Source organism: Megalobrama amblycephala, linkage group LG13, assembly GCF_018812025.1.
Source record: "Megalobrama amblycephala isolate DHTTF-2021 linkage group LG13, ASM1881202v1, whole genome shotgun sequence".
In the NCBI taxonomy this organism is placed as follows: Eukaryota; Metazoa; Chordata; class Actinopteri; order Cypriniformes; family Xenocyprididae; genus Megalobrama; species Megalobrama amblycephala.
The window spans coordinates 34,190,440-34,213,730 of NC_063056.1; the positions used below are offsets into that span (position 1 = coordinate 34,190,440).

The window sequence follows — 23,291 nt, forward strand, 5'->3', positions numbered from 1 at the left end:
CACACGCGATTTAAAAAAATGCTGATGAATGTAAATGAACTCAAGCTCTCGACCCTGAACTTGATACAGCACAATATGCTGCGTTTGCACCATATCGTACGCAATTTCGAGATGACAACACATGACCAGTGTTGCCAAGTTCACGGTTTTTTATGCGGAATTTGACTACTTGTAAACTGCCATGGTTTCAAGGTTTGACATATTGCATAAATTGTAATTTTACTGAATTGCATGTATTGGATGATTATACATTCTACCAATGATGAAACAGTGCTAGATTATGATTTTTTATTTTTTTTTTATTTTTATTTTTTTGAGGGAGTTTCCTTTGAGCTCATAAAACAGACTGTTTATGATCATTTTCAAGTTGAAATTGTGTATTAAGCATAACAGTGACTGTAAAATATGTATCTTAGGTATGGGAGTGGCATATGTTGAATTTTGATATTTGGATAGGATCACTGGGCTTGTTTTGGGCTATATTTGATTGCTGTTTTGGCTTGTTTTGTTACACAGACCTGGCAACCCTGAACATAACATTGTGTTCTGAGCTGTTGGAACTGGGAATTAAGCATTTCTATGGCAACACTATTAATGCCTAAATAAATATACATCAGTCAGGTGGTACAGCAGTCACATGGTACAAGTACAAGCTCTCCGAAAATTCCCATCTTTCAAGCTGTAATTACGATCTCTATGAGAATGTGAACGCTTTTTACAAGCTGAATCTTGTATTTACGGTAATTATGACATGGCGTAAATGCACCTTTTTTAAACATGGACACGTGCGAGACAGTGAGAAGGCAAGGCAGTGGGTAATGTCCATAGCACATATTTACATAGAAAAAAAAATTACTAATAGCGCAGTTAAATGCAAAAACGCATTCTGTGTGTACCTGTGTGAACACTTGTAAATATGATGGGCCATATTACCAAACAACTGTTATTTTATCTAATTTCTGTGATTAAAAATAAGAAGCAAATTTAAAAAAGAAGCAAATTACAAACAATAGGACAAATACAATATAACAAAAATATGAATTAAATAAATTACGGTAAAATAGGTTTATTTAACCTTTTTGGAATTAAAGGATTAATTCACTTTGAAATGAAAATTAGCCCAAGCTTTACTCACCCTCAAGCCATAGGTGTATATGACTTTCTTCTTTTTGATGAACATAATCACAGAAATATTAATGAATATCCTGATGCATCCAAGCTTTATAATGGCAGTGAACAGGGGTCACGAGTATGAGCTGAAGAAAGTGCTTCCATCCACATCCATCCATCATAAACATATTCTCCACATGGCTCTGGGGGGTTACACTCAAAAAAAAAATTTTTTTTTTTTGATGCTGTTCAGTTTATTTAAACAATTTATTTTGATTCAACACCATTGTATCAGGTTTCTGGTTTAAATGTGATTGATTCATGTTAAATTGACTTGAAACGATTACTCTTTGACTTAACTTGATGTTTTCATGTTGGAATAACATGTTTCAATCAAGTAAACCCAACCAGGACTCAATCAAACAGGATTTTCACTTCCCATCATGCTTTGCAAAGGGGCTGAACTAGGAGTGTAAATGTTGAAATAAAGTGTTATTTTAAGCAGTTTTTAGGAAGATGAGAAAATGGAAAGACTTTTTAATGTTTACTGTTCTATTATGTTGGTATTTAAAAGTTTCTGTTAATTAATAGTTTTAGGGTTACCATTGTGGTGAATTGTTGCACTTGTGCTTGGGTTGAGGACCTGCTAACAAACTTTTAAATTACTTTAATAAGAAAGTAATCACTGTGGTAGTGCTCTGGGTTGCATTCCCAAAAGCATTGCCACCAATGGACTTATGATCAATTTAGGCTTTACAGTGTTTTCGGTTAAGGCAATTTAGGATGAATCCAGTATCACATCTAGATTTCTAACACAGAACATCACAAAAGTTAAATAAATCACAAAATTAAACAAGAAGAATTAATTGTAAAAATCAATGTATATGAAAACAATTTATTTTTTATTTATTAATTTATTGCTTTTTATTTATTTTCCAAAACATTGCAAATTAGTTGGTCTGACACTATTAAATTAAGCTGTGCCCAACCATAGTAAATAAGTTGAATAAACCTTAAAGCTGCTGTAGGTAACTTTTGTAAAAAGATTTTTTTTACATATTTGTTAAACCTGACATTATGTCCTGACAGTAGAATATGAGACAGATAATCTGTGAAAAAATCAAGCTCCTCTAGCTCCTCCCAGTGGTCCTATTGCCATTTGCAGAAATACACCGCTCCCGGTAAGAAACAACCAATCAGAGCCAGGAGGAGTGTCTTAGCAGTGTCAATCAATCAAGCTCGCGTGCGCGCTGATCACACCCCTCCCATGCACAGCGCCAGCGCATACAGGCTTCAAGATTACCGGTGTGCCGCAGCTTTGCTTATGGCGGAAAAACAATCCAAACTGTCAATTCCTCGAGTGGCACCTGCTCATAAAATAAAGACGGGTAAACGGAAAAAGACAGATGACGATGATAAAAAAGCCAAAAAGAAAGAATTAGATAGAGCCCGAAATAAAACGAGGGTAAATATCGGAGCGGCTTTTCCGAGGTGGAGGGAGCTACGTGTCCTGAACGGATTAAAAACCGATGCAGAGTCAGCCACATTTCTGTATTATTCTGTAGATTCTGTATCCCTGCTTGATTTGTTTAATTTTTTAAGAACTACACAACTAAGATAATTTCAAAACAGGACTGACAAATTATGTATGGCATGGTTTCTTGTAGATTTCAGGGTGGTCCTTTGCATATAACATCTTTTTATTTCGCCATAAGCAAAGCTGCGGCACACCGGTAGGCTAATCTTGAATTTGACGCCTGTACACTGTGCATGAGAGGAGTGTGATCAGCGCGCACGCGAGCTTGATTGATTGACACTGCTAAGACACTCCTCCTGGCTCTGATTGGTTGTTTCTTACCGGGAGCGGTGTATTTCTGCAAATGGCAATAGGACCACTGGGAGGAGCTAGAGGAGCTTGATTTTTTCACAGATTATCTGTCTCATATTCTACTGTCAGGACATAATGTCAGGTTTAACAAATATGTAAAAAATATTTTTTTACAGAAGTTACCTACGGCAGCTTTAATAAATTAAGTTGACCCAACGTAAGTACATTAAATTGGAATAACAGAATTGCATAATGCTGAAATAAAGCAACTTAATCATGTGGAAATCCTTTCCATGATTTTTTTATGTTCGTTATATTTTACTTCAAAACTTTAAACAAGTTATGAAGTAAAATATCTAGCTTCCGCCAGACCACCTTCCGTATTCAAGTTATGAAGAAAGTGTAAAGTGGTGTCGCGTCAGTTACACTTTTTGCGCAAGTTGAAAGGGGAAGGCATAGGACGTAGCATAAGCTTTGTGAACTGCAAGAGTTTAAGAGTTTTACACTTTCTGCGTACATTGAATACAGAAGGCGGCTCGTGCGGAAGCTAGATTTTTTACTTTGTAACTTGTTAAATATGATTTTTTTTTTTTTTACAAAAAGGCATCGCTTCACTTCAGAAGGCCTTTATTTACCCCCCGGAGCCGTGTGGAATATGTTTATGATGGATGGACGTGGATGGAAACACTTTCTTCAGCTCATACTCGTTGATCCCTATCACTGCCATTATAAAGCTTGGGTGCGTCAGGATATTTATTAATATTTGACCAATTGTGTTTATCAGAAAGAAGAAAGTCATATACACCTAGGATGGCTTGAGGGTGAGTAAAGCTTGGGCTAATTTTCATTTCAAAGTGAACTAATGTGAATGGATCCATTATACTGATTCATCCAACTGTTTACTTTCACTTGAGACATAGCCGGCTGTGTTTACATAAATACTCCACATGATGGGAATTTTTATATAATTGCATGTGTATTTGACCATTCAAGAGCAATAAGATTTGAATTCACAACCGCGTACTGAGAGACTTGGCTTTTTGTGAACACAGTAAGCGCGTTTTTCACTGCTTTATTGCGCTTAATAACACTTTTTAACATCGAGCATGTCACAAATTCACCATCGCCTTCTGAGAGAAACGGCTTTATGTGCTCGCACTTTGACAGTGTGCCAGTCAGCACGAGCACCGTACTTTCTTTACAGGATATGTTGCTCTTATAACATTTTTTATCATCAAGCACGTCCCGCTCTTTATATTCTCATTCATGCATTTCATCACCGCGATATACACGATATAACAAACGATAGACATTTTATACCATGGTAACGATATAAATCATCATACCGCCCAGCCCATATGGTGGCCTGGCATAATGTTTATTACCCAAGAGTCTCTGATTCCTACAGAGTAACTACTCAATGTCTTTCTCACCCCTATCCTGTTCATGCAGTGCTGGGAAGCATTGTCAGCACATAGTCCAGTGTTGTGTTCAGGCAATTAATTTAGAGTCTTCTTTCATCTTGCTCTGTCTTCCCTGAAAATGAGTGGTCCGCGGGGGCTTTAGGGCTTTATCGGGGCCAGGGTTTTAAGGGTGGACGTATATTAGACTGCATAACGACTAGAATTTTTGGTCTTTTGAGATTTGAATAAGGCACATGTTTATAGAAGACATAATTTTGGATGGTTAAAGTCCGATAGACATCTTTTGTAGGTGTGGCTGTATGTATTAAAGTGGGTTTAGGGAGCATGGGCGGCTCGTGCTGATGGAAAGTAAAAGTTAATTGTTCCCCAAAGGCACATGCAGAGTTGGAGGACGGGATAGGCTCGAGATGATGGTGCAGATTTCTTCCTCCTTCATTTCGTTCCCTTCGCCCTAGTCTCCTCTGCTTATTCTTGTTCCTGTGTTTGTGAAATAAATAATAAATATGTTTAATTAAAACTCTAATACACTGTGTTTCTGTTAATCCCAATTTATGTATTGTAATTAAGTCTGTCTCCTCAAGCTTTGTTAATTGCTCACGCATATGTAAATATGCGAGGCAGTCAGATTGATTCAGGTTTATATGCATAATCACAGTGTTTGATTGTGTCTGTATTTGCGTGTGTGTCTGTAAAAACCATTTGCATTTTGGTTGACACAGAGGTGTGTGGGCAGAGAGAATATTATTATGCTGTCATAAAGGCGGTTGATTGGTATAATGGGATGATACATAATAATACGACTCAGCTTATTTGTTTACATGTCCTGATGTAGATAATATATAGCTTGCATCCATCAACTCAAATAGATTAAAATGAAGGCAGGAGTTTGAGTATGTACTCTGTCTGTCTGTCCATTTTGTTCGGCCATCCATTCACCCAGGCTGTTTTTCTTTCTATTTGTCTGTCTGCTTTCTCAATCTCTCTCTCTTTCGCTCCGTCGCTCATTAGAGACAGAGGGAAAGTGATATCATTCTAATGATTACCCTTTTCTCCTCTCCCCCACTCTCTCGCTCTTTTCAGTAAATGAGTGAAAGTGATATCTCTCTCTAATGATCAGTGTGAATAATCGGCCTCTATATAAAGTCTTCCTTTAGTGTTGGAAATCACTCTCGCTTTTCTCCCACTCTGTCCTTTCATTATTTCCTCTTTTTATCCATTAGCCCTTTATGAGGATGGTTCTCCTTTCATAGGCTTTCATGCTGTTTATTAGCGATTGAGGATTTAGAGGAATAATTAAATACAAACATGCAAAATCATATGCACCCAGACATTTGCAGGTTCACTGCCGTTAAACCATACGCTTGATATTAAAAAGCACTAAAATGTCGACATATAGGCCTTCATAATATACTTTAATCTGTCAAATTTCACAAAGTGATAATATGTTGTTGTTACTAGAGACTTGGTCATTTTAGGCCATTCAATTACACGCACATTCATTTGCACTTTTGAAAACGGGTTTAAAAGTGCGAGTTTTCAAAAGAGGGTGGCGATTTAACAGCTTGTGCTTCGGTTGCTTAACAACAACAATGCTGGAGAATCTTATGCAGCCAAAATGAGGATTGTCAGTAACGGTGTTCAGCCTTCCATTGTTCAAACCGGAGTCGGACACTGATGGAGAGACTCAGGAAGAAGTTACAACTTTTAGAATGCATCTGGGCATGTCTCAATGGTTAGTGGATAAATGTATGTAGTTGCTGTGGAGTTGATTCAACTCATTGACGAGCATGTGGCATTAAATGACGGCATAGTAACAACACTCTACACTCTAACTCTTCCTAACATGGCCTCGCCCCCTTTGTTGCGTGTTCTCGGGGGCAGGGTTTATGTAAATTTTAAGGATAGTAATATCACTAACCCGGGAAGAATCTGGTTGTAGTCCCTACCAGCCGTTTGATATAGTCCTTAAACAGAAAATTCTTTAAAAGAAAATATCTCCCTTTGCATTGAACTTTGAGCATCGTAACTTTGCAGATGTTGTTTATGCTCAAACAGCACCATTACACTCCAACTAAAGTTAAAAAAGTGAAATCATAATCAACCACCCCTTTTAAACTACAAAAACACGAATTTGTGAAAACGCTGACGTTATTGACGTAGTGTTTCTTTACAAAGTGTCATCGCCAACTACTGGCCTGGCATGAATAATACAGCATTTATTTTTTTGTTGTTTTTGTGGATCAGTGTGAACGGGATTGTTTTGACAGTGGTGTAGTCTGTACACAAAAAATGCAAAGACATTTTTTTTCCGTTTTTAGTACATCATTGTTGTGTAAACTTAACCTCAGCCAGGTTGATATCATATTAATGTAGATTTTTTACACTTATTAATGGAAAAGAGAAATATACAGGTCTTTCTACAGTATGTGTGCCATTTGTGACACTCATTATATACAAATAATAATGATTTTAGTTGACAAGACCAAGTTATCCAACAACACTGTTATCATCATACACCTCCCTCCAAATACAATAAAGATCATAACTAATATAATTTAATCAGCATTTCATAACCTTTCTATGAAACACCTTGAGCAAAAGGTAAGTCAAAAACTGTCTGCTTGATTACAGACAACATTGTTACCTTTCTAAAGTTACCTTCCACTTTTTATATTTATATGCCAAATGCCAGTATATATTTTAAATTAATTAATTTAGCTTAAAATGGCACAATACCATTTATTGACAATTAAACTAATCCATTAATTAAACATTTCAGTCGTATCCAATTCTTGGTGATTCTATGGCCATCTCTCGCCATACTCCAGAGACTGTCCATTAATGTTTTTGGCAATTATTTTTCCGGGGTAGGTTGTCAGGTCTTTCCCCAACCCTCCCCATTACTGACACTTAGTTTAAATCTCTTTATCAAACTAGAAAATGTATGTGTTTCACAGAATGAGCCTCACATCAAAAAGACATGGAAAAAAAAGACAAAAAAACAAAACAAAGAAAAACGGGAAAAAGTGAAAACAGAGCCAGTTTTCCATGTGTTTATTTTGTGCTTACAGAAGTTTTTTCCAGCTTTTTTTTTTTTTTCTCGTTCTGGTGTGGAGGACTTGAGTTATTAAAACGCCAACCTTTCCAACAAGAAGCAATAAATCAACCTAAAGATCCTGGGAGAGAAAGAGAGAGAGAGAGAGGCAGAATGAGGAGAAGCAGATCTGAGAGTGCAAGGCCTTGGAGAATGGATGGATTGGTGAAAGAGAGGACAGAGTTGAGAGAAGCAACACTGGTAAAGAATGAAACCAAAACTAAACAAGATCCATAGGTGTTGCTCTCCAAGCCTGAAATCTGAAATTGATTCAGTCCAACTTTAGATCCACTGAAGTTTTTTGTTATTTATAATATTTTACAGAATGCATTATTGTAGGCTATTACTTAATCTGCTGTGTCTCTGATACCGTAAAGTGCACATACACACTCAATCAGAGTCAGCCAGGCCTGACAGGTTGAGCAAAGCTGGGTGAAACGGTTAAATAGTTTAGTCTCTGCTTAAGTGGCTGTCTCTCTTGATATCTCTCACTGTATTCTTCTCCATTCCTCTCTCTCCCATCTTTATTCACTGCCAGATACAAAGAAAAAGACATTCATCAGGATAAATACACATCCAAAGCATCCTGTGCTTGCATATACGCTTTAATCTATTTTTACTAAATACAGAGACTCTAATCAATTAATCCTTAATCTGTTCATTTGGTTGAACCATAACAAACCGAATCAATAGAATAAAGCAGGCTTTCCAGCGCTACATAGAGGAATGATAAGGATGAACCAATTCTGAATAAATCAGTGTTACATACTCACCTTATTTTGTAATGTGGAAGTAAGCTATTTTCTATAAATATGCGAGAAATATTTATTTTATACATTTAAAAACACATTAAAATGGTGAACTGCCTTAGCTGCTCTTATGATTCATAAGCTGCTGTGATAAGAATAACAAACTGCAGTAAATGGTAAAACTTGTTTTACAAACAGTGTGTTTATGATTATGACAATACATTAAAACAATATGTAAAGAAACAAGCTATTTTGTACAGTTAAAAATAACTGCAAGCAGATAACACCGGAAGCCAGACACATTTAATTTAAAAATGGCCGCGCCCACTCTTACTGTGGATAAGAGAGAGGGTCGTTTATGAATCTATGGAGCAGCATTGAGGAAAATATATGCACAGTTACTAAAACTTCTGAAAGAAACATGCCTGATGGTGCAAATATAAAAGATTGTGGTTTATTTTATTTCTCTCCCCCGCCAAAAGCAGCGAAGGACTATGCTGTCTACAAAAAATGAGCAGATAAAAATATCCCATGGGACAGGAAGTGAAGCTAACGATGGATTCGGACGTGCCTTTATGCCTTCCTACCTTGGAATGCATCCTCCGAAGGCAGCACTTTTAAGCTTTAGGATGCAGCAATGAAAGACAGCGGGCCGTTTAAGACTCACTAAAATGCATGTGCAATGTGTGAGTGCGTTTATTTCCTCAGCTTAGACATTAAAACCAACAATGTGCCGCTTGGTTGGGCTATATAGCGTTTTTTATGGAAAAACGCTGTCACGCTACTGAAAACGTACTTAAGGTAGCAGCGTGCTCGTGACACTCCTTTTTTTTTTCTTTTTTTTTTGTGGTAGGCCTATAGGCTAAATGAGAAATAGGTTAGATCTCACTTAGTTTATGAGATTGAAGCTCTGTGACTCTCAGTAGAGATGATGAGTTGAGATGCTCTAATAAGCCTGATTTAACCTCATGACTGTGTATCGGGACTCTGAATGCAATTGGGCGTGTAGCTAAACGCGCGCACACTTCACCAACAGGGAGCACTACCGCGTTTGCAAATATCACCGCTGTTCTCACCTGTGAATCACTAAACCTCCTGGTGGTTCGAGAAAAGAGTAACGAAAAGAAACACTTGACTAAACCATGGCACCACGGGCACATCAAAACTAAACCCCGCCGTGTGACTTAATCAACCTTCCTATCATTTCTTGGTAAAACGCCTGGAGAGAAAAAGAAATTGTCTAGACATAACATTAGCGCAGTGTCGTAAGAGGGATGAGACATTATTTCTTTGAGCGTATGTAATGTCTCAGAGGAGAGAAGTTTTTATCTATTTCAGGAAGAATACTATTAAACCAGCTAATGACCCAGCAGAACAGAAATCCAAAACCATGGCAACAACTGCAAAAGAGCCACTTCTGTAATTACATATTAGGAAAATCGGATACTGTAATTAAAGAAAATTAAATATGGAGATTAAACAGATCTAGAATGGCAACTGAGTTAATGGCAAAGAATTTGTTAGATGTGTGGTTTAACCAGTGGCTATAACATGTCCGATTTTTATTTATTTTTTATTTATTTATATAATATAACATAATCATATTTATCTGAACATCAAAGTATTTTGGGCCTAATTTATGCATTATTTGGGTCAATGACATGACGGCCCTTTTTTTGTTTTTGGTCCAGATCTATTAATTTAGTAATTTAGAAATGCAGTTATTTGATAGTTATAAACAACATGTTTTACATTTCTGAATTAAACTTCAATTTGATATTTTTGGGGGGATAAATTCGATTTTTTTATATACATATTTTAGATATTCCATATAATTAAAAGAATAAAAATCTCGAAAACAAAAACTCATTAAGTACAGTAGTTTGCTGTTAATATTTCATGGAAAGTTTTTTTTATTATTATAAACATTTGAAAAAAAGTTCATTAAACAAAGTCATGTGGTGCAGAAAAAAAAACCAAGAAATTATATTATACAGACCAGAGTCATGACTGTGTGTCATATCAATAAATCTCTTAAATTATTTCATAATTTGACCTCTTTATGAAATGCCATGGCTTCAAAATGTCATGTGGGACACACCAACCAAAAACAAACAAACAAAAACAAAAATACTTATGGATTAATATTTCAAGAATTTTTATTTTATCATTTGCCACAGACCCATTTATTGTGAAATGATTTTTTTTTTTCTTTACAGCAAAAAGTTATTCTGCACTTATAAAGCTGCACTTATACGCTTAGTATGTCATTAGTCCTGATTTTTTCCCCCCAGACTGCCTGTTCAAAAAGTCAGATTTGATTTGTAATTTCTGTCACCCAGCTGGTGCTGATCAGCCTGTGAATGCTGGAGGTTATGAAACTATAATATCTCTTATTTGTTCCATATTTCTGACATCAGTCATAAATGAGATCTATATGTTCAGATCTAGCTCACTGACTTACATCATAACGTCCCCCTTTGGCTGTACTTTGATTGTTTATATCCATTTGTCTCACATGGTTAGATACATCAACAAATCCTATAGAAATTGCACATGTATTGCATTTTTGATATTGCATTCATTTGTTTGTTAAATTGATAATTCGATATATTTAAACCTGGAAGTAAATAAGTTTATTTCATGTAAATGTATCACCTGTTTATTTCTTTTAAATGTATCTAAGCTTTTTTATTCAAGAAATACAATAGTCGTTTAACTCTACTGTAGATGGACAGTCAGACAGACAGGTAGATAAATGGAGGTTAAATGAAGCGAAGGAGAGCGGAAAGTGAGACATGGTACATTGACAGACTAAAGAGAACGAGGGAAACAATAAAAATTGTGCTGACGCTGAATTTCATGTCTATAATAAAAGGGAGAGGGGAGGGGTCAGAGAGAGGAGAGGTTAAAATAAGCATGATGACGGGGGGGAAGGGGCCCGTGTGACTGAGGTACCGTCATGATCTCTCTGAAGAGCCACAAACAGGAAGCACAAACTAAGACACCAATATGTTAAAATGGTAAAAAAGAAATAGAATAAAGGGAGCAGAGGGAAAGACAGAGGAGAGAAAGGTTGGAATGAGGGAGGAAAGAGAAAGGAGAGGGGAGATGATGGATGCGCTGCTCTCATTTTGTGCCCCCTAACGAAGACTCTAATTAGTGTTTGTGTAATTCTGCACTGTCTTCACTGCCTGCTCATCTTAATTAACTACATTCATCTTCACCTCCCTCCTCTCTCTCATTCTATCCCTCGCTCTCTCCGTCTCTCCCATTGCTCTCTTAAAAATAACGCCGACTGACTGCGTCCCACCTGGAGTAGATCTGCTTTTACTGTAGAAACCTCCCTCTCTCTCTCTCTCTCTCTCGAACACACACACTTGCTCTCTTAGTGTCAATAAAGTTTAATTGGTATTACTTTAAGGGCTTGCAATATTGCCGGAGCATTTGCTTATACAGGTGTACGAGGAATAATATGGTGGAAAATGCTATGAAGAGTATGAATGTAATGTAATTCATCACTGCAAGAGCATGTGACCATTGCCTTGATTTAAATTCATTTGCAACTAGTTTAATTTGATTTTAGAAAAAAAAAAAGTGTATTTATTTTATTTATTCATTTTTTGCATTTGAAAAGTTTTGTTTCAGTTCTGCCTGTCGTTTAGAGTCCATTGATCATTTATTCCCTTGTTTTTCCCGGTTTTATCTGCCTGCTTTTATCATTATTAAGCTGTGATTGCTGACTCTGTAGTTGCTCAGATTTGTCTCTGGCATGAGTCCTAACAGTAATGAGACACGCTGCCAATTTATGCGTTCATTTTAGGGTCCGGAAGCTGTTTGTGTTTGCTTTGCTTTGTGTTTGGGGTTTTATTTTCCATATGTTTCCATAAGGGTATTATGTTCCACATACTGAGGTGCTTTTAGTTTGATTATAATGTTAAAGGGATAGTTCACCCAAAAATGAAAATTCTGTCATCATTACTCACCCTCAAGTCGTTGCAAACCTGTATGAGTTTCTTTCTTCTGTTGAATACAAAATAATATATTTTAAAGAATGTTGGCAATCAAACAGTTGTCAGTAGCCATTGACTTCCATTGTACGAAAAAATGGAAATCAATGGCTATAGCAGTATAACTGTTTGATTAACATGTTTGGGACAATATGAGGATGAGTAAATGTTTTTGGGTGAACTATCCCTTTAATGTTTGGTCTTTAGCCATTTTTGAGGGTCCAGATAGTCATGGTGTAAAAATCACAGTAATATTGTATTGAATTCAAAATACATGCAAACTTATTACTCAATTAAGTCAGTGTATCAGAAACAATCTTAAACAGTTAGTTCACCCAAAAATGAAATTTTCTGCCATTAATTAATCACCCTCGTGTCGTCCCAAATCCGTAAGACCTTCGTTTGTCTTCGGAACACGAATTAAGATATTTTTGATGAAATCCGAGGGTATCTGATCCACGCAGCAACGACATTGCACATTTTGAGGTCCAGAAAGGTACTATCGACGTGACTACAGTGGTTCAACCTTAATGTTATGAAGCGAAAAATACTTTTTGTGTGCAAAAACACAACTTTTTCTGTGGCGTTTCCTGCGTATCACACGCATATGTCATGCTGCTCACATGACCAGAGCCGGCCAATACTGAGCCACCGTTCGGGCGTAAACACTGAAGTTCTGCAAAGAAAATAGCGTAGCAGTATGACAGGGGACAGACGAATTTGTTGAATAAAGTCGTTCTTTTTGTACGTATTTTCGTTGCTTCATAACATTAAGGCTGAACCACTGTAGTCACGTCGGTGGTTTTAACGATGTCTTTAGTACCTTTCTGGACCTCAAAAGGTGCAATGACGTTGCTGCCTATGTGTGGATCAGATACCCTCGGATTTCATCAAAAATATCTTAAAGGTCCCGTTCTTCGTGATCCCATGTTTCAAACTTTAGTTAGTGTGTAATGTTGTTGTTAGAGTATAAATAAAATCTGTAAAATTTTAAAGCTCAAAGTTCAATGCCAAGCGAGATATTTTATTTAACAGAAGTCGCCTACATCGAACGGCCAGTTTGGACTACATCCCTCTACTTCCTTCTTTAATGACGTCACTAAAACAGTTTTTTGACTAACCTCCGCCCACAGGAATACACAAGAGTTGCGTTTGTAGAGTGTGTTTGTCGCCATGTCGTCGAAACGCTGTTATTTTCATCCCGCAGTCCAATCACCGGGTCTGATTCCGGCTCAAATTGATAGGGTAAAATTAAAGACATGTTTACAATAACACTGAACGCGTGCATCTCCACGTTATGGTAAGAGGCGTGACCTTTCCGGGCAAGATGCGCTAAACTGCTGTCGAATCACAACACAGGAACCGCTGGCACAATCAGAACTCGTTACGTATTTCTGAAGGAGGGACTTCATAGAACAAGGAAGTCATCAGCCCGTTTTTATGACAGTGGAAACAGTGGTATACAGATAAGTAAATTATGTGAAAAATACTGTGTTTTTTTACACGCGAAACATGAACACATGTTATATTGCACACTATAAACACAATCAAAGCTTCAAAAAACCACGAAAAACGGGACCTTTAATTTGTGTTCTGAAGATGAACGAAGGTCTTGAACATGAAGGTGAGTACTTAATGACAGAAATTTAATTTTTGGGTAAACTAACCCTTTAAGTAAAAATTTGATTGCATTTAAAAGCTTTTGTCTTGTGTCCTTCCTTCCTGCTATATATCCTCCATTGATTGGACAAACAAACAGAAAGAAGACAACAACAACAACAAAAAAAACGACATTTTATTTCATACAGAGCTGCAATTGCTTCTTATTAGTGAGCATGCAGTCTCAATGTGAAAATGAGAAGGAAGGTATGTTGTGTTGTGTGATCTAAGGTTGTCATTTCCTGAAATCTGGGCTTTTTTCCCCCTCTCTTTCTCTGTTTCTTAATTGATTTACTTCCAGTTGACATGACACATTATATGACGTCAGTTTAAAAACAACAGTGTCAGTATTCATCTCAAACGCATCACTTCAAACTCTTACGGGCTGTTTGGTAGTTATACAGTAAAATTTAGACTACATCTATTGCAGCAGTGTTGTTGTTGGACATTCTTGATCACTTTTCTTTCCACTGTAATATTGTATATTTAATAATTGTATATAATTTGTGTTGTTTAAATTCTTAAAAGGTATTTGAGAGATTAACTTAAGAAGCAAAAAAGACTTGATTTCAGACAATATGTTGAAATATATTTTCGTGTCACATGATCCTTCAGAAATTCTTCTAATATAATGATTCTTATTAGCAAGGTTGTTATACTTTGTAATATTTTTGAGGAAACTGTGATACATTTTTTTCAGTATTCTTTGATAAATATACAAAGTAGAAAATGAAAAATTAAAAGAATAGAAAATAACAAACATTTTTAAAAATATTAATTAAAATCTTTTGTAATATAATAAATGTCTTTATTGTTACTTTTTGTCAATTTATTATGTCGTTACTTAATAAAAGTAAATGAAAACCTTTCTGACCCCAAACTTTGTTTAATAAATAATAATTTCTTCTCTAAAATATTTCTTAATAAATGTTCACCTTTTGATTATTATTGTTGTCTCTAATAATTATGTGTCTGATTTCGGGTTAATTTTAAGCCAACCATATAGTCATTTTTAAACAATATTTGGGTTAAATAAAACTGGGTTAAATCTTTGCATGTTGGGCAAACATTTAACCCAACCGCTGGGTTTGTTCATTTTCAACCCAACTTGGGTTGTTTTTAACCCAGCATTTTTTTTTAGAGTATTGTCTCAGCCTCAAATGCTCAGTTCACAGACCATCTGAAGCATGTTGCATGCAAAAATGGCAAGAACTGGAATACTCCTATAAACAGTAAACAGCAATAAACAACAGTTCCAATCTGATTGGCTGGGTTCTGCGCAATTTCCAGGAGTCAGGATACATGGATGTTTATCAGTTAGTTGATTAAACTGTGTTTACAAGGTACCAGTACTATTCTGATTACACATTTATCCATGCACCGGGTTGTTATTTAAGAGAACAAACTGAATTGAACTGATTATGCAAGCTAGAAAGTGAAAGACTTTTTTCCATGACTTTTATAACACATTCTGATTAGCATTACAGGAAGTATGAAATCACATTGTTTTAAGTGGAAAAACTATGAATCATAATCCGTTTCTTGCTTAAGAAATGTCTCTGTAAATCATTAGTCGATGTGTTTGTTTGAATAATAAGTGAATAGTCTCAGGTAAGAAAGCACACACATTATTTTTTAATTATTTTGCACCCTAACAAAGAGCGTATGAGTAATTCTCGTGATGAGGGATGTTTTTGGCTTTACAGCAGTGCGTATGCTGCGGCTCGCGCCACCGCCCATCTTCCCTGTGATGCCACGGCCCAGTGAGACCAGCACACTCACACAACAGCTGGAGATGATGCTATAAACTGCCATACAAATCTCAAGCAGACTGCAGTCTGCAATTATCATCAGGGTCATTATCACACATCCACTGCTTTTTTAATTGAAAAAACTATAAAAGTCTCCAGCTGATAAACACCAAAAGGAAGCACTCAATGGCCATTCAGAGGGATGAAGAGAGAGCATGAGAGTCGAAGCGGTCCGATGAATATGAGCAGAGTCACCACCTCATATTGGCCAATCAATCAACCTGTCTGACAGTTATTATATTAAGCAGCCAATCAGATTGCTCAGCCTAAGGCTGAATAAACAGGAAATGATGTGATCACTTGGGGAAGTAGGACATGGCATACTGACACAGCTGGTGTGAAGTGCAGACCTGGAACAAATTATTGTTTATCTGTAAAACAGAATGAACCGAATTATGTTTTGTATTCGGCTTTGTTTTAACACCTTTACAACCCGTTTTTTTTTTTAGTTAGTTTTTTATTTGTAGTTTTGAGGCCATCTATCATGTTTAACAAATATATACATTTAAAAAATATTAAATTATAAGACTATAGGTTTCTGTCCAATCAAATACTAGCTTGAAAATGCCCCGCCCCCCAAAACAACTTGCAATTGCCAGCAAGCAGCAAATGATTCATGGCTGATTATAGTCTTTTGGCTTTTTTAAAGGGATGAGCCCTTCGGTATGCCCCATCCAAACTTCCTGTTTCAATAGGAAGTAAGTCAACACAGAAAATAACTTTTTTTTTTTTTTTTACCTTTATTTCAAAACGATACATAAATCTATACACTACCTTCAGTATGAAGTTAAATAACTACTTTTTTGTATGAATTTAATATGGAAGAGAAGAGAAAGTAGAATGAAAATGAGGAATAACTGTAAAAAAATATGTCTTTAAAAGAGATTGTATTAAATATTATAATTGTATTAAATATGCTTGAATTGAAAGACACAACGTATATATATATAAAAAAGAAATTAATATTTTAGCAAGGATGCATTAAATTGATCAAAAAACAATAAAGACATTTATTGTAATGACATTATTATAATGTTACAGATGATTTCTATTTCAAATAAATGTGTTCTTTTGTGAATGTGAATACTGAAAAAAAACTATTATGGTTTTAACAAAAATAATAAGCAGGACAACTGATTCAACATTGATAATAATAATAAGAAATGGTTCTTGAGCAGTAAATCAGCATATTAGAATGATTTCTGAAGTGTGACACTGAAGATGATGTTGAAAATTCAGCTTTGCCATCACAGGAATAAATTACATTTTAAATAATTATATTACAATATAAAATACAAAACACTTATTTTAAATAGTAATAATATTTCACAATATCATGTGTTTACTATATTTAAACAAAAGAGAATTGCCGACCCCAAACATTTTGGTAGTGTATATAAATGATAAAATAAAATGATAACTGAATAATATGGGAATGTTTGAGATTTTTACAAGTGAACAAGAAAGAAAACATGTTAAAGATTTCAAGGGATCTTCAAGGAAATAATAATATATGCAATCAAAATGTTTTTGTTGTTCAGCATTCAAATGTTACTCATATCTGTCACATGCATTATTTAATAAATGCAGCTTTTTAAGGTTATACTTTCATAGCAGCTAACAGTATTGAAATATGGTTAATAGACAGTAGTCTCTTGCACACGCTCTTACACACTGTCTTTTACACACACACAAGCTTGCGTGACAACCTCGCTGGTGCCTAAAGCTATCTGGTCTCTTAAGGGCACGTGAACTTGAAATACTCTGCCGCTCACTCTCCCTTCTCTTAACACACACACACACACACACACACACACACACACACACACACACACACACAGTCATATATGCAGACATGATTGATTCACATGTGTCATTATGGTGTGAACCGCTGACCCAGGCTTTTAGAGAGTAAGGAAAGGATGCTATTGCAGTGAAGGGCATGACTCCTCACAGTAATGTCTCAGCACTAGTCCTGACTGTAATACTTTTAGCACCCTAGCTTAACACACACACACACACACACGCATTTGAGATTGGAGATGCATAAGAATATATCAGGTTCATTAACTTTGAAAATGTTGTTGGTGATTTGAGGGTGAAATGCTGCTCACTAATTAATATTCATGATTTTCTCTTGTTGACAAAGGTAATTCTGTAAATATTTTATATGACTATAATATTTTATTTATTATGCAGATTTGCTTGTGTAAAAAAAATTAACAACTAGATATAATTCAAATGTTTATTATTTTTTTAATGACCATTTTATTTATTAACTTTAAAATGATTGACATTTAGAGGGAGTTTTTAAATAATAATGATAAATATGTTGAAATTTTTTTCGCATTCTTTGTATTGATATTTTGTTTAATAGAACAACACAACTAAATAGTTAAACCTTTATATTTTTAATGACAATTTTATTTTTTTTTCATTTTAAAATGAATAACATTTAGAAGAAATTGTAAATAATGAAGATGATGATGATAAATGATTCTTTTAATTGGTATTTTTGTATTTAAAAAGAGATAAACAGTTTTCACATTTAACCAAGCATATTACAAATCAGCTACTTCCATTTTGCACAAAACGCAGTGCAACCAATCATTTAATCAACCATTAGAAAATAAATAAATATTTATTTATAGATGGATATAAATATTTTCGAATGTACAGTATAACTTTTATGCAGGAGTATTGTGAAGACCATATGGAGGCAACATTTCATTGTGATGCTCTTACAAAATTGATGACTTGGTAAGGAGAAAGCTTGTTTCCAAGGCCAATGGGAACCTTAAAGAAGCTGAAAGAAGCTGTAAAAATTTATGGCGGTGACTGGACACTCCCCACATATTACAAGTCTGGGTTTTAGGGTAGGAATTCAAGGCAGAAACTATTTCTTTCAACAGATAACACCCAAGCTCATATGGATTTTGCAAAGAGACACAACACCCAAAACCATGGCAGAAAATCCAAACGAAATATTTGCAAAACCAACACAGCCCATTCCAAACAAATATTATCCCGACTGTCAAGCATGCTGAGGGTTCTTCTCATTGGCAGAGACGGCTGTGCACAAGAGAGCTCTGCTGTCTGACTGAGCTTTAAAGAATAACGAGATCAACTGTCCAGGTTTCTTACATTACAGAGACTTACACAGTATAAAAAGTGAAAATGTGAATTTGTTATTTTAAGGATCTATTTCTGCTTGACCTGACCATTGCAAAATGTACCAATTTTTCCAATATATTCTAACAGACACATGGTAAAAACTTGATAAAATTAAAAACAATATCTAATCAAACCAAGAACTTTATTAGTTTGATAGTTCGGTTACAAAAACATTTATTATTGTATTTTATTTCCATTTTAAATTTATATTTTATTACTACCTTGACAGTAACAAAAGGGTAGTTTTAAAAAGATAGTGCAGTTTCTTCATATCCACTGTGTATAATTGCTAACTATAATAAAAGTCCTCCTAGATGCAATTGGATTAGGTTTATTTTTTCTAAACAAATTGTTTCCATAAAACAAGTGCAAATGTGTTGCCTCGTTGCCTCTCACCTCTGTCTCTCCTTCATAAACACACACAAACATACAGTAAGTGTTCAGAGGGGAGAGGATATTCCTGTGGGGCAGTGCAGCTCTGTGGGCCTGATTTATGTCAGTGCTGCTCAGGGAAGTGCTCTGTAAGAAACCCAACAGCGCCCAGTCCTCATCATCTGATCACTGATCAGCACTGCATCAGCAGGAGGCCACATCAGCTGCTCTCCCCTGTACCTGTAAACATGCACAGTCCTATAGCTTTTTGAACACTGCTCACAAAAATACACTTTCTTAAAGGGTTAGTTCACCCAAAAATGAAAACGGTGTCATTTATTTCTCACCCTCATGTCGTTCTACACCCGTAAGGCCTTCATTCATATTCGGAACACAAATTAAGATATTTTTGATTAAATCTGATGGCTCAGTGAGGCCTGCATTCAAAGCAATGACATTTCCTCTCTCAAGATCCATAAAGCTACTAAAAACATATTTAAAACAGTTCGTGCGAGTTCAGGAGTTCTACCTATATATTATAAAGCGACGAGAATATTTTTGTGCGCCAAAAAAACATAATAACAACTTTTCAACAACAATATAGTGATGTGCCGATTTCAAAAAACTGCTTCAGAGCTTTACGAATCGAATCAGTGACTCGGATCTCCTATCAAACGGCTAAACTTCTGAAATCACGTGACTTTGGCGCTCCGAGTCACTGATTATTTATATATTATATCACATGAACTGTTTTAAATATGTTTTTAGTATCTTTATGGATCTTGAGAGAGGAAATGTCATTGCTGTGAATGCAGGCCTCACTGAGCCATCGGATCTAATCAAAAATATCTTAATTTGTGTTCCGAAGATGAACGAAGTGTGTGGAACGACATGAGGGTGAGTAATTAATGACATTATTTAAATTTTTGGGTGAACTAACCCTTTAACTGCTGGTGGTGCTGAGAACATTTATGTCATTTATGAACATTATCTGTCAAGTTTACCCTTTTGATTTACAATAATGTTTTATTAAAGTGCATACTTAAGTACAAATATGCATTATCTGTGTTTCTTAATGTTAATCTGAAAATATATAGGCCTATGCACGAGTATTGGAAAACGAGTGTTTACCACCGGCATTCGCTGTATCGTGTTAGTGGATTCATTATGTCAGACTCACCGCAGGTAACTCATAATCTGCAGTTGTTACTCCTGTCTCCGGACAAAAACATCGCATGCGGCGCCTGTGGAGTGTGGAAAGTTACTGGAGCGTGCAGCCGCGCTTGTCTCTCACAAGGAACGTCATGGCAGTGATTGACAAGCCAGAGGGCCAATCCGCGCACGTCTCTCACAAGGAACGTCACGGCAGTGATTGACAAGCCAGAGGGCCAATCGTTTACGCGATTGGCTGATGTATTTAAGGCCCTACCTCGTGCACAGATGATGTATATTAATATTATTCCTTTCAGTGCACCTAATAAATAGTCTTTTATCAGTTAGTAAAGACAGTTTCAAGTAATATTGCAAAAATGTATAAAACAAAACATCCTCTTTAGCACCTTTAAATGCAGATACACGGTGCCTCTAAAATGAAGGAAAAATCGCTGGGATTTTTGCAAGCGGAGAAGAAACTATATTGGGACATTCTAAAACGCTTAACGTGGGTTAATGTACTAAGACAGTGATTTTAACCGACCAAACTCACTAAATATCATGCTAATAAAGTATATGTGCAAAAAACTCAGATGAGCCCAGAATATGATCTTAACGCGTTTAATAACACGTTAAGCCTTTTCCTCCCATAGAAAACCGTTATAAAAAAGGCTTAACGTGGCTTAATGTAGGACAGTGACTTTAACAGACCAAACTCATTATATCATGCTGATAAAGTATACTATGTGCAAAAAATCAGATGTGCTCAGAATATAACATACTATACTTTATTAGTATGATATTTAGTGAGTTTGGTCAGTTAAAATCACTGTCTTAGTACATTAAGCCACGTTAAGCCATTTCTTTTAACGGTTTTCTATGAGAGGAAAAGGCTTTTAACGTGTTATTAAACGCGTTAAGATCATATTCTGGGCACATCTGATTTTCTGCACATAGTATACTTTATTAGTATGATATTTAGTGAGTTTGGTCAGTTAAAATCACTGTCTTAGTACATTGAGCCACGTTAAGCCTTTTCTTATAGCGATTTTCTATGGGAGGAAAAGGCTTAACGTGTTATTAAACGCGTTAAGATCATATTCTGGGCACATCTGATTTTTTTGCACATAGCATACTTTATTAGCATGATATTTAGTGAGTTTGGTCGGTTAAAATCACTGTCTTAGTACATTAAGCCACGTTAAGCCTTTTCTTATAACGGTTTTCTATGGGAGGAAAAGGTTTAACGTGTTATTAAACGCGTTAAGATCATATTCTGGGCACATCTGATTTTTTGCACATAGTATTAGTCTTAGTACATTAAGCCACGTTAGCGTTTTTCAAGTTAAGTGTTTTAGAATGTCCCACTATATTCGCACAATAAACAATACAACCCGGAAACTGCAAAGCTCGTGCACGCGGGCAAGTTTGGTTTCACTCGTAGTGCAAGTTTGTCTCAGCGTTTTTGTCACTTCAGAGGCTAATATTGCTCACCTCGCTACGTCTGCGCCTTTTTGTAAATGTAAGTACAGTAAAAGATGTATAAAAATGATTCCGTCATTAATGTTAAAAGTATAAAAGTTATTCCGTCATTAATGTTAGAGTTAACACATTTTGCTTTGCTCACTTTTAGTCAGCATAATTAAACTGACTGACAAAAAATAGTACAGTCAACTCTAATAATATTATGAGATTATAGGATAGATAAATGTGCAAACACTTACCTTAAAAATGTAGTAAAATCAATGTTAGTCATGTGGACATAAGTTTCCAGAAGCTTGGTAAAAGTCAATACGAGCCTCTGGCTTTAAAGTCAAGGGAATTAAACCACAAGTAAGTTAGGCCTATATATACTTGAAAGTAGTACAAGATTCAGATGATCACGAGCGGCAGACCTAACATTCTTTCTTTGGATTTCTGAGAGGAAGCCAAAGATTATAAATGAATAATGTTTTAAATGACGTGTCTCTGAAATTTTAGCCTTTGGCTCTCTGTTGGTAACATTGCGAATTTGGAGCTTGAAAAACACAAGCACATCTGCACGGTATTCTGAACAAAACCTGCCAAACATTTCAAATTTGATGGGGGAGAGAGGAAAAGATCAGTGAGAAGAGAGAGATCAAAGCAGGAAGAGTGTGGAAGAGAGAGAGAGAGAGAGAGAGAGAGAGTGAAATTGGAGGGGGAGGACTGTTGGGAGAGAAGAAAGATGATCAAAACACTTTTTGCCGAGTAATATTTTCAACAAAACCGTCCCATTCATCCACATATATCAGTCATCAGAATCCAAACAAATGTTTCTCTCTCTATCCTTCTCGGAAAGCCTGCCCTCTCTGCACGGCCTTCATTCCACAGCTGCCGGCAGGGCTCTCTTGTTCATCCATCTTTTCCAAAGTGCTCTCCTTCCCTTCTTCTCATCCTCTCCCTCTCTTCCATCTCGCACTCTCCCTCAGCGCGCACTAAACAAATAACGATTGTATTTATCTCTATCATTCTCTCCATTTTCCTTTCCTCTCTCTTGTTTTCTTGCTCCCTCGTTCAATATTTCATGTGGATGAGAGCGTATCTATTCTAAGCTTGCTCTCCGCCGCCTCCCCTTCCTCCCCAGTCGTTTAAAAAAATCCTTTTCTCTCAACATCATTCTTTCTGTCTACCCCCTTTCCCTCCATTTCTATAAATCTCTCTCTCTCCCATTTCATCCCTGATGTTCTGTGTCCCATTTTTTGCTCTCCCTCTCCCTCTTTCTGTGACTGGACAATGTCCACTTCATTTATACAAAGAGGTTCTTAGCCAGCATGCCTGCTCTTTTTTTTTGCCAATATTTGGAGTAATACGCACACAGACACAGGCTTTTCTGTTTTTGCACCTCTTTCATTGTTATTTTCTTCATCTCTCTTCATTTCTTCTTCAT

General features: G+C 36.0%; 1 long non-coding RNA gene across 2 annotated transcripts; it reads right to left on the reverse strand.

Moving 5' to 3' along the window:
- Positions 1-7,429: 7,429 nt before the first annotated feature.
- On the reverse strand, positions 7,430-22,766 carry LOC125243686. 2 transcript variants are annotated; one of them, XR_007179085.1, is made up of 3 exons: positions 22,108-22,766; positions 19,256-19,471; positions 7,430-7,987 (listed from the first exon to the last, which is right to left on the reverse strand). It is a non-coding gene; the product is annotated as an uncharacterized LOC125243686 (long non-coding RNA). The 2 variants fall into 2 exon arrangements; XR_007179084.1 differs by lacking the exons at positions 19,256-19,471; positions 22,108-22,766 and adding an exon at positions 8,793-9,712 and having other exon boundaries at positions 7,441-7,538; positions 7,843-7,987.
- Positions 22,767-23,291: the final 525 nt, after the last annotated feature.